Source organism: Poecilia mexicana, unplaced genomic scaffold, assembly GCF_051168715.1.
Source record: "Poecilia mexicana isolate PSO_F unplaced genomic scaffold, ASM5116871v1 scaffold_12, whole genome shotgun sequence".
In the NCBI taxonomy this organism is placed as follows: Eukaryota; Metazoa; Chordata; class Actinopteri; order Cyprinodontiformes; family Poeciliidae; genus Poecilia; species Poecilia mexicana.
In genome coordinates this window covers 28486468-28500913 of record NW_028263381.1, presented here as the reverse complement: position 1 = coordinate 28500913, position 14446 = coordinate 28486468, and the positions used below count along the sequence as shown (strand labels likewise).

General features: G+C 41.0%; 1 long non-coding RNA gene across 2 annotated transcripts; it reads left to right on the top strand.

The window, feature by feature from the left end:
• The first annotated feature begins 261 nt into the window (after nt 1-261).
• On the top strand, nt 262-9438 carry LOC148156317 (uncharacterized). Of its 2 annotated transcripts, XR_015764945.1 has the most exons (3): nt 262-4641; nt 4987-5099; nt 5736-9438. It is a non-coding gene; the product is annotated as an uncharacterized LOC148156317 (long non-coding RNA). The 2 variants fall into 2 exon arrangements; XR_015764944.1 differs by lacking the exon at nt 262-4641 and having other exon boundaries at nt 4652-5099.
• Nucleotides 9439-14446: the final 5008 nt, after the last annotated feature.

Sequence of the window (14446 nt, the reverse complement as noted above, 5' to 3'; positions counted from 1 at the left end):
TTCATACCTGAGACTCTTATATATATATATATATATATATATATATATATATATATATATATATATATATATATATATATATATATATATATAAACATACACACATATATATAAAAAATATGTATGTGACATATATAAGTATTTATTATTATTATTATTATTAGTATTATTACTATTAGTTTCAAAACGTGAAGAAAGTGACAACTTTGCCGAAACATGTTTTTTAAGCTTTCACTGTATCCGTAGTTTCCCAGACAAGCGCACTGAACAAGCGCGTGCTTTCTCGGTGCTCATAACGAGCACGCGCGTATTTTGCAACGTGGGCGGGGCGGAGCAGCAAGAAGACGCAGGGGGAACCATATCTGATGGGGAAACGCAGATTGACGTAACACCCCAACTTCAATTCCAGACCATCAGCTCTCTCGTTGATAAGCTTGGAAAGGGTTTCTATGATGATTTCACCATTAACTTTTCAGACTTTCTATCAGTTTTTTGAGCAGGCGAGTGGTAAGCGGTAGAGGAGGGAAACTTTCGTCTTCAAGGTTGCTCCAGCGTTCAGTTTACACTGACACCCTTCCATTTATGTTCTCCGACGCTAGCTCGTTCTCGGTGCTAATGGAACTAGTAGCATGTGCTCCCTAGGGGTTGAACGACTACATATTTTTTAAGGTCGACTACATCATGATAATAGTCGAGTCGATGTCGACTAGTCGCGGTGACGTCATAGCATGGGCGTAGGTTTGGGTAGGGACGGTAGGGACATGTCCCGACCAATATTCACGGGATATGAAAAAGTCCCGACCAATTTTTGCCATATTGGCTCAAAGAACGTGGATCTACGATCTTTGATTAGCAGCAACAGGCGGTGCGCGGAACGGAAGCTTCTTAGTTTGACATTTATTATGAGCCTCCGAGACCGTGTCGGAACGGTGCTGTCGGGGGCGTGGGGGGAGGGGAGTCAGTTGAATCGTCGGACGTTCTTTGATTAGCTGCAAAAGGCGGCGGCTAGCTGGGCACACGCGTCTCCTTCTGAGTCTCTGAGACCATGTCGCCACCAAAAAAAGAAAAGGACAGACATTAGAAGTTATTTCGCTACGTCGGCTGTAAGTACAGTGAGTGGACCCATAAGTTAGATATCTATCACGCAACGCATTTGTTGTAAAGTCCGGTGTTTAGTAAGGTCAGCACTGAATGTGAGGTAGAATAGGTCTGTTAATTATGTAATAATTAACAGACCTGTTAAAAAGTTTGTTGCACAAAGTCGGGTCTGACTTTTTTTTTCTAAACACCGGCTGATGCTGATGATCTCTGGATAGTTACTATAGGAGTCAAATTATCACACTGACTACATGGTGCTTTTGGAACATCACAAGCCAAACTTGTTATGAACGGATCCCGTTTGGTTACAGCTGAATTCAACGAAACCACCTGCTTCTCCTCCGCCCGATGCGCGGCAGGAAGCTCTGCTGACTCAGCAGATTGAACGATTTAAGATATTTTCTAGTCAACGTCAACATGATAAAAGTCGAGTCGATGTCGAGTCGTTGTGACGTCATAGCAACGCAAGACGCAAAGCTTTGGAGTAACGTACAGGCTTTATTACCCGTTTTCACGGAAAAATACGGCATTTACACAGAACAGCAACAAGTGAAACAACAAAACATCGGGATAGTTTATGATAAATAAGTTGCTGGGAAACCAACATTCAAATGGAAACGCACATCTTTTAGATGGCATGTAAAAACAATAAAAAGAGGTGGCGCGGGGGGAGGGGTAAATAAAGTTCACTCGCTGTCAATATTCTCTTCGCTAAGAGTTGTTGGGGTTTTTTCTTGGTTGACATGTAGGAAAACAAGGGCATCAACATGAGCCGGATGAAGGCTTGCCCGCTTTCTCGTAATGGTATTCCCAGCGAGAGAAAATCCTCTCGCTGGGAGTGCTAGTTGCCGGAACAGCTAAATATTTTCTGCTGAGGTTTGCCAGACGGGGAAATCTACTCTGGTTGCTGGCCCACCACTGCAGCGGGTTCGCCATGGTGGGGATCTGCGGTAGCGAAAAAAAATCAAGGATTTCTTCGGCAGCAGTGGTGCTGTGTGCTGCTGATCCCCTGTAACTCTGGTAATGTGGCCCAAAAAGTTGCAAAAAATCTTCTTCACGTCTGACTTTTTTCCCGGTCACCGGCTCGCTCTGATCGGGCACGTCCTCCACCTCCTCCCCTTCCTCTCCTACACCTATAAATAAAATAAATAACGCTAAGTTCATACATTTTGACTTCATTTGGACATTATAGACTAAAGTTATCGTAAACTGTTCCCAGATAGCACATGATGTTAAATCAACGTTGAAAAATAGTTAGAATCGTTGATTTTTGGTTGAAGTCGACAAATGACGGTGGATCAACCATCAAACAACCATCCAATCAAACCGTTGAAACTGTGACATTGAATCAACGTTGTTTTGTGGTTGAAATCTGATCACTGAAATGCCGAAGTCTGATTAATGGTTGATTTTTGGTTGAAGACGACAAATGACGGTGGATCAACCATCAAACAACCATCCACCTCTAGCCAAGTAACCGATGTTGAAACTGTGTCATTGAATCAATGTTGTTTTGTGGTTGAAATCTAATGACTGAAATGCTGATGTCGGATCAACATCTGATCAATATTGAATCAATGTCAGATGTATTGCCGCTCCCCTTCCCCTCCTCTCCTCCTCATCAGCGCTCTGGGTCAGAGCATTTTATTACTGAGCGGGGGTTATCACATTTAAATTAACCACTGCAGAGGATAGTGGGTGGTGATTCCTTTCTGTACATTTTCTTACTTGTTCATAACAATTCTCACTGACTGTGTGTGTGTGATATATTGACACAAAAACATCTACAACTTACTACAAGGAGTGGAGGGGTCCACCCCCACCGTTTACATGAGTGGGATGTCCCAAACACACAGCTGCTTTGCTGTTGGCTTGTTGGAAAATATGTTAATTCAATGTTGAATTATCATCACAAAGGTTGCATGTTTGGTTGAGGTCGACAACTGATGGTGGATCAACTATAAAACAACCATTCAATTCTAGCCAATTAACTAACGTTGAAACTGTGTCATTGAATCAATGTTGTTTTGTGGTTGACATCAAATAAATGAAATGCCAACGTCGAATCCAGTGTGTTTCAGCACTGGTCCTCCAGGCCCTACAAGTTTTAGGCATTTCCCTAATTCAACACACATGATATTAATTGAAGTCTGATTAACGGGGTTTTGCTGAACTAAAAAAACGCAGGTCAGTTTGATTGACGTCAAGGTTTGGGGAAGAACTACCCAGATAGCACACGATGTTAATTTAATGTTGAATTATGATCACAAAGGCTGCATGTATGGTTCAGGTCAACGACAGAAGCTGGATCAACCATCAAACAACCATTCAATTCTAGCCAATTAACATTCATTGATTGAAATGCCACATCGAATCCAGTGTTTTTCAGCACTGGCACCAGGCACACTGCCCTGCAAGTTTTAGCCATTTCCCTAATTCAGCACACATGATTTTAATTAACATTTGATTAACAAGGTTTTGCTGAACTGAAAGCATGCAGGTCAGTTTGCCTTGAGGATAAGGTTTGGGGAAAAACTAGTAATCAAAGTGTTCAGGTGTTTTTTGCACCCCTCACCACCGCCTGCCATTCAAACGCCCAACCCCCTTCCCTCCACCCGCCACCCCCACTCATGTAAATGGCGGGGGTGGACCGCTCCACTCCTTGTAGTAAGTTGTAGATGTTTTTGTGTCAATATATCACACACAAATGGTCAGTAGGACTTTTTTATGAAAAAGAAAGAAAATGTACAGAAATGAATCTTCACCCACTATCCTTTACAGAGGTTAATTTAGAAAGTAATACCCCCCACTCACTAATAAAATGCTCTGACCCAGAGCTCTGATGAGGAGGAGAGGAGGGGAAGGGGTGTGGCAAAAGAGCTGACATTGATTCAACATTGATTCAACATTGGTCAGTCGTTGATCAGACATTAGCATTTCATTCATTAGATTTCAACCACAAAACAACATTGACTCAATGACAGTTTCAACATTGGTTACTTGGCTGGAGGTGGATGGTTGTTTGATGGTTGATCAACCATCAGTTGTTGACCTCAACCAAAAATCAACCATTCTGACTATAATTCAATGTTGATTTACCATTGTGTGCAATCTGAGCAGTTTGTTGGATCCCTCATCACCTCCTCATCTCCCCCTACTCCCTCCCAAACCTCCCCCACCCAGCCGCTCCTCCCAACCTTCTCCTCTTTACCCCCTCTCATCCCTTCTTCCCTCCCCCTCCTTGAGCTCTGGGTCAGAACATTTTATTACTAGGTGGGGGTTAATCATGTTTCAAATTAAGCACTACATGTTGAGAACAGTGGGTTGTGATTCCTTTCTGTACATTTTCTTACTTGTCTGTAAATAGCATTACTGACTGTGCATAATGTGTTGACACAAAAACATCTACAAGTCTGTACTAGGAGTTGTACAGTCCACCTCCCCAATTTTACACTTGTGGTTTGTCCCAACCAAAAAGCCACTTTGCTGCTGGCTTGTTTGCTACCGGCTTCTGAATTGAATTCTCCGCTGAGCACTTTTATGGTAAGTTTTTCAATATTACTTTGATCTTAAATGTGTTTATTGAAAAATAAGGGCATTGTTTTGTGCCCATAGTAATCCTGGTTATTTTGGGGCAAAATGGATATTTTTAATAATTGAGGTCATGTCTCCTTTTGTATTATTTTCATCCTACCCACCACTCCAGGCCTAAGTATGAAATCCTGCGAGATTTTGTGGGATTTGAGTTTTAAAATAGGGCGGGGCCTATTGTTTGGTCTGGGAGAACATGTGGTGGAGAAGGAAGTGTAAGGCTGGCTGGTCCAGGTGGGCTTTAAATTGTTGTGATAGTAATCACTTGTTTTTAACTTTTTATTATGATGTGCTTAGGGACGTGCTTAAATGAGCCTCTGTACCAGAACAGCTGAGTTGGATGATTACATGACCGTCTGCAGCCATCAAGAAGTGCAGAAGGTTGTTAATCATCCACAGATTCAATCCAGGTGAGGCAGAAGGGAAACATTTAACATGTAAGGCAGGTGAAACACTGAACTAAACCTGCTAATGACTGATTCAGTCTGTTGATCCTTGGATTGGTACCTGGTTAAATTGAACTGGACTATTGTTACTTGTGTGGGATCTTTATTAGCATATAGACACTTTTTAAGGAATTTAATCAACTTATTTGGAAATATTTGTAGTTGGAAGATTGAACCAGCTATTTGATCGAAGTTTATTCTGTATAAATTATCATTTTTCCAACTACACTATAAATCACCTTTTGTTCGATTTATTTGTCTCTGGTGTGTTAAATAAACCTGATCCTCCCTGAGTTTTATTGTTAGGTTTTCTGATAAACAGCCCTTTATTTTAAATATTGATTTAATATCAATATCATAAATCCTACACTATACTGCAGCTTGATGGGTAAATGCAGTTGTATATGTAAACATTAAGATAAATATTAATGAAAGATTAAGATATTAATTTAACAGTGAGTGTACATGGGGAACTATATGGTTTGTATTTGTTCTCAGACCTGTAACCAGTACACTGTTTAATCTTTCATTGTGTTTCAGAACTTTTCAAATGTTTATCATATTTCTAACTGGCACCTTCCTCACTTTTATTTTTTTCAGCTGTTGCTCTGCAGTTTGACCGAAAGCTGACTCTTGAGGACTGCAGCAAAATTGTCAAGAAGTGGCTTCATTATGCGCCAGAATGAGAGGAAGACATCGCAAGGAATCAAAGTGACGCCAACCAGAGTCAAACTGGGGTTACCACAACTTGTACTGTTTCCCTACTTCATACAGTACAAAGCTTAACTTCATGGACTCTGTTCTTCTGTGGACAACATACTGTTGTTTTGACAGTCAAAAAGGAATCAAATATGTTTAAAGATCTGTCCCTCTTTTCTTAAATAAAATGTTAAATCAAACCCATGTTGTCATTTATAAACTTTTGTACACAGTTTACGCATCATCTGCCAATAATACAGTGTTTAACACCAGTGAAGAAACTTTTAGTGGCATGTTATGATGTAGACCTATCAGACGTAAAATGTACATAAATCCTTAGCTTTCATTCAATATAAAAACAACCCAAATCTGCATGTACATCCACAGTCAAATGAGTGTTGAATCAACATTGATTCAATGTAGAATTAACACAAATCTGCATGCAGATCCACGTTCAGCTGATGGTTGAATGAACGTTGATTCCTAACTGATTCAATGTAGAATCAACACAGATATGCATGCAGATCCATAGTCAAATGAGTGTTGAATCAACATTGATTCAATGTAGAATCAACACAAATATGCATGCAGATCCACGTTCAGATGATGGTTGAATCACCATTGATTCCTAACTTATTCAATGTAGAATCAACACAAATCTGCATGCAGATCCACAGTCAAATGAGTGTTGAATCAACATTGATTCAATGTAGAATCAACACAAATATGCATGCAGATCCACAGTCAAATGAGTGTTGAATCAACATTGATTCAAGGTAGAATCAACACAAATCTGCATGCAGATCCACGTTCAGATGATGGTTGAATCACCATTGATTCCTAACTTATTCAATGTAGAATCAACACAAATCTGCATGCAGATCCACAGTCAAATGAGTGTTGAATCAACATTGATTCAATGTAGAATCAACACAAATCTGCATGCAGATCCACAGTCAAATGAGTGTTGAATCAACATTGATTCAATGTAGAATCAACCGAAATCCGGATGCAGATCCACGTTCAGATGATGGTTGACTCAACATTGATATAATGTAGAATCAACATTGATTCATAACTGATTCAATGTACTATCAACACAAATATGCATACAAGTTGACATACAGATGATGGTTGAATCAACATTGATATAATGTCAGTTATGGTTGAAACCCTAACGTTGATTCAACATACAAGTCACCGACCACTTTCAATGTTGTTTCAATGTCAGCGTTCAACGTTGATTCAATGTTTCTGGCTGACATTGATTCAATGTTGTTTCAATGATTCTGTGCTATCTGGGTTCAACCTAAATGCTGAACCGTTTACAATACATTAAAATCCATTGGACCCACCTGTTGCTCCAGACGACTCTCCCAAGTCGCGCAGCAGGCTGCTCAGGTGACTCTGTGCGGCCTCTCTCTGGCTCTGCGAGATGTAGTGTAGATGTTTAAAGCGAGGATCTAACATGCAGGCAATGAGAGGGATAGACTCCGTCAGATTGTCGGAATGCAGCTGAAAGCGTGTTTCCAGCTGTTTGCGGACGGTGTTTTTAAATGAGCGCAAAACTCCCAGATCAGATGCTTCAACTCGCAGAGTGGTGCTGATCATGTTGAAAATCACCGGGTAGATGAAGGAGAGCCCAACATGTAACTCTCCGCACATCACTTCAGTAGCCTTTGCCAGTGGTTGAAGTACCGGGATCAGCTGTTCTATTACCTCCCACTGTGATGCTCTCATTGCAAGTGACTTCTGGACATTTGGCTTGGTGACGTTTTCATCACCAAGTACAGACTGCACCGCAATCCTCTGCTCGAACAGCCGCTGGAGCATGACGACAGTGGAATTCCAACGAACTGGACAGTCAGTCTGGAGTTTGTTGAATTTAATTCCGAGTTGTTCCTGCCGTTTCTTCAGAGCGCAGGCTGCTACTGATAAATGACGAAAGTGGCTGACAACTCTCCGTGCCGCATCTACAGCTTTCACAACATCAGGTAAAATTAATCCAGCTTTTATTGCCAGCTGGAGAGTGTGCCAGTCCAACCCAGATCGTTAGGAAAAATTTTGCAGAGCTCCATGGCTAGATTCATGTTGCTTGCATTATCATGGACAGTGCAAAACACATTTATTCCCCATTCATGGATTATGCTAGACAGACGATCGGCGTTGTTGGAAGCGGTATGTCTTTCGGGCATAGGAGAAAGACATACTCCAGACATGGAGTCTGGAGTATGACATCACTGACATCACTGAGTCATGGGGCTTTCAGCTCCCATGACTCAGTGATGTAATGAGCTGTTGTTGTAATATACGGCTCCATAGTGGAAGATGTCCACAGATCTGTTGTCAGTGACACACTCTGATCTTTCATTTCTTTATTGATTCTTTCACGGAGGTTGTCATACTGGTGTTTAATAGCGCTCCACAGAGTGTTGTAAGACGGAACGTCATAGCTAGGTTCGAAAAACTGTAGCAAATCTCTAAATCCTTCTCCGTGGACAGCAGCTAGTGGTCTCATGTCTTTGACAATGAAATTCACAAGCAAATTTGTGATTTGCTGCCGCCGGTGTCCTGTCACAGCTGGGCGTTTCATGAATGAAGTTACTGACAACTGACTGGATCGAGCCGGTTGTTCAGGAGCTAGCATTACGGATCGGATGCCTTTTCAAATGACTGTGCATCGCAGTCGTACTTTTGTTGTACTTCAGCACAGCTTTGCAAATTTTGCATGTTACGGTAGTTAAACCAGAAGAGTCATCTTTAGTGAAATATTTCCACACTGTTGACGAATTTCTACCTGTTTGACAAGATGCGGGCTTGTCCTCGATCTGTTTTGAAGACGCCATTTTGTAGTCACTGTTCTGTCAGATCTGCTGTCAGTGTCATACACTTCTGACAGCTGATCTGATGACACTTCTAAGCACAAAGTGTCATTCTTAGCACGAACTCACGGCTATATATATGTCAGACAAGTATACACTGTCATTACCAACTACAGGCTTTTATTTAATCAGCAGCTGTCATTACCACAGATCTTTATTTGATCAGCAACATAACATCATAATGTATTAGTTAGATGTCGTGACAAAGACACTCGCGAGACGGCTAAGTGACATCCTTAGCGGGAAGGGGGCGAGTTTTAGACGGCTCGTGTTTTGTAGTCGACTGCAGCTGCAACTCCATCTCCTTTTAAAAACACTGTAAAACCACAAATATGCATCCATCTACATATCATTTAAACTAATGTATTAACTTATTTTTCTTGTGTCTTGTGACGTATACTGTGCTGTCAGATCAGCACAGGCTGTCACCACCGGCAATCACATGACTGCGACTAGTCGACATGAAATGTAAAAACTCGCGAGACGTCCTAGAGTCGACTAGTCGACTAGTCGACTAATTGGTTCAACCCCTAGTGCTCCCATACGTTGGAAGACATTTTTTCTTTCGTAAGATGTTCAGGTACTCACTCAGACACCTCCTGGATTACCGAATTCCACAGCATTCTAAATGAAGACAAAAAGGCAGTCAACAACAGCAGTATTAGTCGGAAATAACAGGTTGGCACACGAAAGCTGATTAGAAGAGGTGCATACCCAGAAAAGGGAGAAGCAAAAAAAGACGAAGCAAAATAAAAAAATATATAATCATAAAATATATACATTACTTGACGGAAACTTATGTGTAAGGAAAATGAAAAACTAAATATATATTTATGCTTTTATTTCTTATTATGTCGGTTTTGGTCCTCCATACAGTTCATGTATTGGAGAAATAATTAAATGTTGATGACATTTGAGGATATTTTTAAAATGTTTTTTGTGGAATACTTTATGCGGCCCAGCCTCACCCAGACTGTGCCCCCAGCGCCCCCGGGTAATTAGAGTTTGAGACCCTTGCATTAGATAGATATTTCACTTACCGCTCCTCTGTAAGTGCCAGAAGCCAGGCTGAGGTCTAAACTGGTGCTTCGTCATGGCTACAGCGCTGCTGGAATGGGTTAATGTGATTGGCTGAAAAATAGTTTACCCCAGCGTGGGGATCCATTCATATGATAGGCTGAAATAAGGAAGCTATCTTGTTGGTTCCTGATCACCCAATCAGATAGATCATTTATTAAAAAAAAAAAAAACACTGAATTTTGAGACGACAGGGGAGTCTCAAAATTCACACAGGCAAGAAGGAGCTCGTAAGTGTGAATCTCGTCCTGTGCATTTGTGGATCTTAGTCTGTGCATTTGTGAATTATGAGACAGTTTTAGCTCCATAGCTTGCCTCTGGGAAGTCAGAGGCAGGTGGCTTAAATGAAGTGAGGTTTGCTATGTGAGCACTGAGGAGAGAAGTGCCGAGACGAACCTGTTGATCCATTCCATCTGTAAATTTGAGAAACTCTGGTCCAGAAGACATTTCTTCATAGATATCTTGTGAATGCAGTGAATGAGTGGAGGAGCAGAGAGGGAGGGGGGGAGGCGGAGGGGAACCAGTTGCTCTGTCTCCAGTCGATGTTTTATCAGCTTGTTTTGGAATAGTTTGCTCTGTCTGAGTAGGATGGAACCCTCCGTGTATCAACACGGAGGGTTCCATCCTACTCAGACATTCTTGAGCCTGTTCTTCTGAAGCGATGATCACATTGTTGTCCTTGTTGGTAAAATGAAAAAGGTTTGCAACGAGTAGCTTTATCCCATGTTTATTAGGATTGCATTCACCTCTTCCAAAGAGGTGAAAGCACTGCCAATAGATCCAGAAGTTTTTGATGAAGGTCCCTGAGCTGGCAGAGCAGGCTTTAATCAGCCATTTGTTTCATATCCAGCCTGGAGTGCTTTTCGTCTCCCCATTGAGGTGATGGAATTGGACCACTAAAAAATAACTTAATTTTTAATGTTCCCATAGTGTTCAGAAGATTATTAAAGTCCTTTTTCAGAATCTCAGATTTTTGCTTTGCCAGATTGTTGGTTCCAACATACACGACTAAAGTCTCAATATTTGGCTGATCAGTGGTTAGAGAGAGTAAATCAGATACAGTGTCACCAAGAAAAGAAACCACTTGTTTTCTTGGGATTACAAACGTGACTGATTCCATTTACTGCCTCATCTCCAACAATAAGCACTTTTGGCATACCTTTCGTTTTCCTGGTGGTCGCTTTGTCCTTTGGAGCTTTGGGGGGTGGATGTGTTTGTCTAGCCTCATTGTTGATATTTGATGGCGAGGTTTCACTCAGAGGCTGAAGTGCAGAAAATCTGTTTTTCAGTGGGATTCCCACGGAGTCAGAATGTTTTGAGGCTTGGGCTGGTCGCTTTGTTCTTGAGAGCAGGGTCGGTGTTGAAGTTGAAGGTGGGTTTTGGATCAGAGCCGGCCACGGTGACTCATCCAGGTGAGGGGTTCTCCCTGTTAGTCGTCTCATGGGACTAACATGTTTCGGCTTGGCACCCTGAGCGTTCCAATATGAGCTGCTTGGTGTGGGGCGTACGAAACTCTCCGTTGATTTGAGGAAGAGCTGTTTCATTTCCCCACAGGTAGTGTTGATCTCAAAGTTCACCTCCAGCCGTTGAATCTTCATTTCTATAGACTGAAGTCGTTGTATAATACTGCTAATGTCCGTGGGGTCGGACAGAGGCATTTTGCCTTGGTTCAACTTGGAGGTGAACAAAAGAAAGGTTAAAATAAACATAAGAAAATCCCCCAGTCCTTAGGTTTGAAGTAATCCAGTTATGATGTCAATAATGTAAATATAACTATAAAAACTGTGACTTTAACAATAACTCACAGGCAAAGTTATCAGTAAGGATGAGAGAGAGCAGGATAAGCTGCCAGATCTTATCTCAACACTATCCTACCCACACAAACTACCAATCAGATTGAAGCCCAAGCTCTGCTGTTTCCAACAATACCAGAATCAACATGCTATGTGCAAAACTCACTGAACCAGCAGCCAAAGAAGATAAAAAAATAAAATAAAAAAAAAACACAGCTAATTTCACAAAGCTAAAAACATAAATTCAGTTCTACTTTTGCTGTGTCATCTTCATAATCCATGGTAGAGTAAATATTTCCACCCAGGTCTTGTAATCCATTGTCCTTGTGTCACACTGATGTGATTCCTCACTATTTTCAACTTTTCTGTCTCCATGGATACCGCCTATAAAGACTTCCTTCACTTTAGCGCGCAACTGTGGCAGCAGCAGCTTTCCATTTACGCAAATGCATTTTTGCTTGTTGTGATTGGTGAATGATGATGCTTTCGGATTTTGTCATCTCCCCTGATTCTATTGACTATTAGATGTGTCATTCACCCAAATCAACCAATGGGCTGCAGAAAATCTGCCCTGTAGGTTTGGCTTTCCAACTCAATGCTCAATGAGAATAACCAGAGCGCCCTGGACTGTGCATTTTAGTAGCACTTCACTCTTACATAGTTTCAAAACCATTGTTATTAATGGTAAAGAATATTTATAGGAAGACATAAGTTGGGGTAAAAAAAACAAAAAAAAAACAAAAAAAGAGAGAAATTTATTATCGCACACATGGTGCCAAAATCTCCAAAAGTGGCACATTTGGAATGTTTGCCTGGAATTTTGTCAACTAATACCTTTCCAAAATGTCTGTGCTTCATTTTTTTGGAATGAAATTTGGTCCAGTAAGTGGTCAGAACCTGTATTGTGGATTGCTAGAGCTTCTGGGTTTCCAGTGCATGCTTTTAAGGAAAAAACACATTACATAATGTATTACATTAGAATTTATTAATTTTAGTTTTTGCACTGTGTGCCATATGTACTTGCTCTTACTCAGTAATACAAATGTTGATTTTTAGACCTCTAGAGCAGTGGTCCCCAACCCCCGAGCCGCGGATCGGTACCGGTCCATGGACCAATTGGTACCGGGCCGCGCAAGAAATAATTAAATATTTCCGTTTTATGTATTATTTGAGTCTGGAGCATCTTTTATTTTGAAAATCCTTTAACTGGATTCTCTCGGTTACTTGCACGCCAACACTGAGCCCACAAGCAGCAAAATGAGTAAGAAATGGATCAGATGTCTTTGGAAAGTTTCTTTGCAAAGGGGGAAAGGCCCAGAGAAGAGACAGAAGAATGTGTTTATCCCAGACTGGTAGGTGAGTCCCACATTACAAGCCAGTCAGGGAAAACCCCACAGGGCCAAGACAACCCAAACTGGGTTTATTCAGGCTTTAGTGGGAACACCAACATGCAGAAGCCTTATCTTGTGGTTCACTGCCCCACCCTCTGAACATTGACAATACTAAGGCTTTGGCCCAGGCTCAATAATACACCCTACATCCCTGTATGAAGTGTGTACTCAGTCAAAATTCACATAAGGGTTCGGATGTGCAGGTGACGATTGGAACAGTACGGGTTTCTTCATCAACTTGCGGCTCTGCATCATAATGGCAAAATTCAAAATGGTGGGACTATCGTTATTCTGGCATTTATACTGCTAATACGACAAGCTATACATTTTTAAATACCTAACGTCAGTTTCGGTATTTTGCTGTCCATTGTCATTGCAGAAGATATTTGTACGGTGGCCCTGAGGTGCAAAACACTACAACATTAACGAAGCACAATTACAAATACAAAAACACTTCAACATTACGGAAAACACAACAACATTTAGGAAAACACAACACATTAAGAAAAACACAACACATTAAGAAAACGGAAAAGGTAGGTCCCAGTGGGAGACATATGATACGGTATTCCCGCTTTGCTTCTCACTCAAACTGAGCACGCCAGAATAACTTCCGGTTCAAAAGTAAAACGAGCCGTAGTCCAATCAGCGAACTCATATGTCTCCCACTGGGACCTACCTTTTCCGTTTTCTTAATGTGTTGTGTTTTCCTAAATGTTGTTGTGTTTTCCGTAATGTTGAAGTGTTTTTGTATTTGTAATCGTGCTTCGTTAATTTTGTAGTGTTTTGCACCTCAGGGCCACCGTATATTTGACTGTTCAAATGTGTTTTGATACGACTAGGTGTATACTGAGCAAAATAATTTTATTGAAAAATACACATTTAAATGTAATAAAATTAAATTCTAGAACGATAAGGCAATTCCCTCTGCTGCGATTCAGCTAGTCCGGCATTTCTCAACGGGGGCTGCACCGCCCCCCAAGGGACGTTGAGAGGATGATGTGGAGCGCTGGCGGCAATATTTACAAATAGGGGCGCTGAGACATTCTTTTGGGGGGTGCTTGCTTGAAGGTAAAGTTTACACCAAAGATCCAAAATAATACCAGTTTAAACTTTGAACAATTTGCAAAAAAAACTGTGGTCTGAAACATTAAAACTGACAAGGAATTGTAGCTATATTGACCGTTGTTTTCTGTTTCTCTCAGCTGTAGCGCAGCTCTGTGCGGCCTTCAGGAAAGCGGGACATCAGAGTATCATTCATAAAATTTCTCTCTTTAGTGGTATTACCCTTGAAAAAATGATTCTCTTAAATTGGTTAAAATTTATCAAGGATACAAGGTGAGCAAATTGTTATTACAGTGGTTAAATATTTCCATGTATGTATCCTTTATTTAACCAGGGAAAAATAACTAATTGAGATTAAAAACCTCTTTTCCAAGAGTGATATTCTGTTTTCAGACTTCCCTTGA